The sequence below is a fragment of the Sinocyclocheilus anshuiensis genome, unplaced genomic scaffold, assembly GCF_001515605.1.
Source record: "Sinocyclocheilus anshuiensis isolate Anshui unplaced genomic scaffold, SAMN03320099.WGS_v1.1 scaffold1031, whole genome shotgun sequence".
Taxonomy (NCBI): domain Eukaryota; kingdom Metazoa; phylum Chordata; class Actinopteri; order Cypriniformes; family Cyprinidae; genus Sinocyclocheilus; species Sinocyclocheilus anshuiensis.
This window is the reverse complement of record NW_015542633.1, coordinates 484,607-489,817: the sequence shown is the minus strand read 5'-3', so window position 1 is coordinate 489,817 and position 5,211 is coordinate 484,607.

Here is a 5,211-nt window from a genome sequence, read left to right as displayed (position 1 = left end):
TTAATGTCTTGTGAAGTGAAAAGCTGCATGTTGTAATGAACAAATCCATCATTAAGATGTTTTTAACTTTGTTGTGAGCCCTCTATCCATAATATTGCTTTCTCCCGTGAAAAAGTCTGGTCTGAATCAGGAGAGAAATCTGCACAGATCAAGCAGCGTTTAAACAGCTCTAAACTAATATGTGGCTGGATTTTGATGCGAGAGACAACAGCAGATGCACTTTTTCACTGGAGGAAGCGTTATTATGGATTATGGACTCGCATTTTAGTTAAAAACATCTTAATCCTGGATTTGTTTCAGCTTTTGTCTTCTCCAGATGTTAACTGATGGACTGGAGTGCTGTGGATTACTTGTGGATTATTGTGATGTTTTTATCAGCTGTTTGGACTCTCATTCTGACGGCACCCATTCACTGCAGAGCATCCATTGCTGAGACACTGATGCAGTGCTACATTTCTACAAACCTGAAGAAGAAACAAACTCAGCTACATCTCGGATGGCCTGAGACTGAGCACATCTTGGTGTGGTTTGTATTTGATAGATCGTTTTCAGTGATCAGATGATGTCAGACGGCTGTAGTGTTATTGACGTCCAGTCGTGACACCGTTCTCTCTCTCATGTGATGAATGTGGGACGATGTGGCTGTTTTTAATGGATTCTGCCATCCAGAGTCTCCTCAGATCCGTCTGAGCGCGTTTCATTGCTCTCTCGGCCCCCAGACGCTCCAGGCCGGTGAAGTTCAGCTTTATGAGCCGACATCAGCGCAGAGGATCAATCCCATGATGCCGCGGTGCCTGAGGTCCGTTACCGCAGACATCTGAGAACACTGCAGCACATCCGCGCTTCTGATGAGACAAAAGAAAAACTTCAGAGAGACGATCACGAGCAGAAGAAAAATCCCATCACAGCATAACAGTGTTTTATTGTACTGTATTATATTATTAATTCATATTTTGAATTTGCTTTTATTCTTTTATATTTTATATTGTAACACATTTTTGGTGCATTTGTAACAAATGCATTTTTAACAACATTATATATATATATATATATAATATTTTAATGCATATTATATTTTTATTTATTCTTTTCTATTTATTTATATTTTTCGTTTGATTAAATTTTTTTGAAGTTTTCTCTCATGTGAATTGCTAAAATTGCTATATACAGTTTATCAAGTTTGCATCATTTTCAGTTTTGTTGATGTTGATTAAATAACAAATAATAACTGTTAAATAATTCAAGGGAAATTTTGGATTTAAAAATGATTGGATAAAAAATTTGTTTGGAACAATTTAATTTTTTTTCACTTTGGATAAAAGCTTCTCTGAAATGAATAAATGTAAATGTTAAAACAAGTGTTGGGTGTGATTTTAAAAAGGTTTGATTCTGTTAATGGTGTTCTGCATGCTTTTTGTATTTTCTTATTTCTATATTCTCTCATATTGCAATAATTATTGTATCTCCTTCCATTTTTAATAAAATGTGTCTGAGCAGTTGATCTAAAGACATTCAGACTGTTTCATACTAACAGATCGTACTACTAAAGAAATAAAACATGACGATATGTTACCAAAAACTTCCTTTTTTGTGTGCATGTGTATATAGTATATAGTTCAGATCATTTATTTCTGAAGTACTTGAAGACGTAACCAGAACCTGAAATCTGAATCAGAACCAGAATTGTTACATTCCTTTTGATTTTCATTTATGCATTTAGCAGATGCTTTATCCAAAGCACCTTACAGTTAGAGAAACATCATACTTTGTGGATTTGGATGCATAATTGAAGTGAAGGAACATGTGAGTTTCATCCAGACTGATCTGAGATCAGATGCTCCACACAAATACATGGCAATCTGCAGTTAATTAAATCTGTTTATTTCTCTTTCATAAATCGCAGGACAATCTGTGAAGTGAAAGACATTCATTTTCAGTTTGCAGACTCATTTTTGGTTGATATTTGAAAAATAAAGCAGAGAATCTTTTATAAATGACTCGAATCTGAATTTGCGCTTCCTTTGTAAAACAACAAATAAATCAAAACATTTGCATTCAACACACACTATAACTACACCGTAATTTTTTTTTTTTAAGTCATAAACAAAGATTATAGGAGTCTGTTTTACATTAAAATACTATTTCAGTCTCCCTGCTTCAAAATTTCACATTTAATTCAATGTGTTACTTGCTGCTCCTTCGAGAAATTTTACTCGCAATTTCTAAGTGAAATTTATTTCAGCTCCTTCCAGACGCTTCCACTTTCTGTCAAAATACATCAAAACGCCTCCAGCACAAAGTCGTGGTTTTCATTGAAAAGATTTGAAATTGCATTCAAATTACACAGCGGGAGCCTCTTGTTGTGGGTTTTGTCATTTCTTTTTGATTTGTGTCTCACTGATTGTCAAAGCGCCAGTCGCTCTCCAAAATCACCTGTCGACAAAAGACCAAAACCGTCCCGAGGCTTGTCTAATCGTCCTGTAGATTCTTCATCATAAATCATTTTTTAAGAGACCATCACGGATCCTCCAGTAGCTCTTAAACACACCGTGACATTTGGATGAAATGCACAGTGTTTGTATCTTTTCATCAGTCAGAATTGACCATGAGAAGAACACCATCCAGACGCTTCCACACGGGTCAGTCATCTACAGTAAGCGGTGACGTCCATCAGTGTTCACAATTAAAGATCTGAAGTCTCATCATAACACCAAACTAAAAATCTAAATGCATCATATTTGGTGTGAAAGGGTGATTTCGAAGAGCAAAACAGACACTATTTTTAGGGTCATTGCCACAAAATGAGTATGAAACAAGTACTGAATTTCATTCAGCGGATATGATGCAGGTGGTAATAAAAATATAATACCCTAGCAACCACCCTGTGTACCCTAGCAACTGCATAGCAACACCCTAACAACCACCCTGGTAACATAGCAACGGCCCTAGCAACCACCCTGGGTACCCTAGCAATCACATAGCCACACCCTAGCAACTATTACATTTACCCTAGCAACCATCCCAAGTACCTGAGCAACACCCTAGCAACCTCATAGCAACACCCTAGCTACCACCCCAGGTAACCTAGCAACCACCCTAGGAACCACCACAAGTACCCTAGCAATCACATAGCAACACCCTAGCAACTATCACATTTACCCTAGCAACCATCCCAAGTACCCGAGCAACACCATAGCAACCGCATAGCAGCACCCTAGCTACCACCCCAGGTAACCTAGCAACCACCCTAGGAACCACCACAAGTACCCTAGCAACTGCATAGCAACATCATAGTAACCAGCCATAACACCCTAGCAACCGCCCAGAACACCCTAGCAACTGCCTAGCAGTACCCTTGAAACCACTCATGCCAACCTAGCAACTGCATTGAAACAGTCTCAAGCAACCGAGGGCCGAGTTTTGCCACGGCAAGCACCACTCACATTTTCTTCAGAAAATGTACATATCTAGTGTTACTATTCACCCAGACAAATTGTAATTAATTCAGACTTTTTTCTTGCAATTTTTAGTTTATATCTCTTTATTTTGACGCTTTGCTTGTAATTCTGACTTTACTCTCGCGATTCTGGTTTGTATCTCGCGATTCTCAAATTTTTTTCTCGCAATTCTGAATTCCTTTTTTATTTTCATTCCACGGTGGAAGCAAAGAAATCAGAATCGTAAGATGTAAACTCAGAATTCTGAGAAAACAAAGTCAGAATTGTGTATTTTTTTTATTTTGTGGCAGAAACAAGCTTCCGTAAGAAACAGACGACCTCGTTAAGCGTTTATCTGAGCTGGGGTCAGAGGTCACTGAGTTTAAATCTACGTTCATCTACGAGTATTGTAAGATCTGTCTGTATTTCTTGTTGATTCGTCGCAGGTTCTGGTTTTGGGGTTCTTTAAAGCTCCAGAACACAGATGCTTTTCTAAAGAACCAGAGAATAAAACGTGACCCTGCAGAACAAAAGCAGTGTTAAGTCGCTGGGGTATATTTGTAGCAATAGCCAACAATACATTGTATGGGTCAAAACTATACATTTTTCTTTTATGCCAAAAATCATTAGGATATTAAGTAAAGATCATGTTCCATGAAGATAGTTTGTAAATTTCCTACCGTAAATGTATCAAAACTTAATTTTTGATTAGTAATATGCATTGCTAAGAACTTCATTTGGACAACTTTAAAGATGATTTTCTCAATATTTCGATTTTTTTGCACCCTCAGATTCCAGATTTTCAAATATTGTCCGATCCTAACAAACCATACATCAATGGAAAGCGAATTTATTCAGCTTTCGGATGATGCATAAATCTCAGTTTCACAAAATTGACACTTAACACTGGTTTTGTGATCCAGGGTCACAAATGTTCTGTGTGTGTTTGGTTCTTCATGTTTAAAGCTGCTTCTCTTCTGCGTTTGCAGCGTGTCTGTGTTGTATGAGCGTGATCTCCAGCGGATGCTGATGGATGAACTCTCCTCGCCTCTCTGTCAATTCAGCAGCTGGATTCAGCACTTTGCAGGAAAATTACCTCCTCTTCAGAACGGATGAAGCTCGGCTACACGAGCGGCTCTTCAGCAGGACCATCAATCCGTTATTAAAAGATGTTTAAATATGCAATCGGAAATCACGTTCGTGTGCTTTGATGGTTCACACCGTCACACAGGAAGAGACACTTCATATGTTCACACGTGCTAATTCTCATCAGTCGGACCTAATAATAACTCATGCTGAAACCTTGCAGAAACTCATCCGCAGAGGATGCTGGGATACGGTGTGTCTGCAGCTGATCTCTGGTCTGTGACAGGCGGATGTTCATCGATCACTAGATATCTGTGTTTGTGTCGCTCTTTCACAATACATGCCGCTTCAAATCAGAAACCATTGACTGTTTCTCTAACCAGTGAATCTCCGTAAACATGCAGCAGAAGTTTCTTCAAGAAATGCTTCAATTAAAATAAAAATATAATAATAACAACCATACATGTTTAACAAAATCATGATTTCTTCTTTAGACCAGTGGTTTTCTTCCAGCAAACTGCCTGGGTCACCATAGGATAAACTATTAAATTAATATATGTGACCCTAGAGCACAAAACCAGCCTTAAGTGTCAATTTTTGGAAATTGAGATTTATGCATCATCTGAAAGCTGAATAAATAAGATTTCCATTGATGTGTGGTTTGTTAGGATAGGACAATATTTCAAAT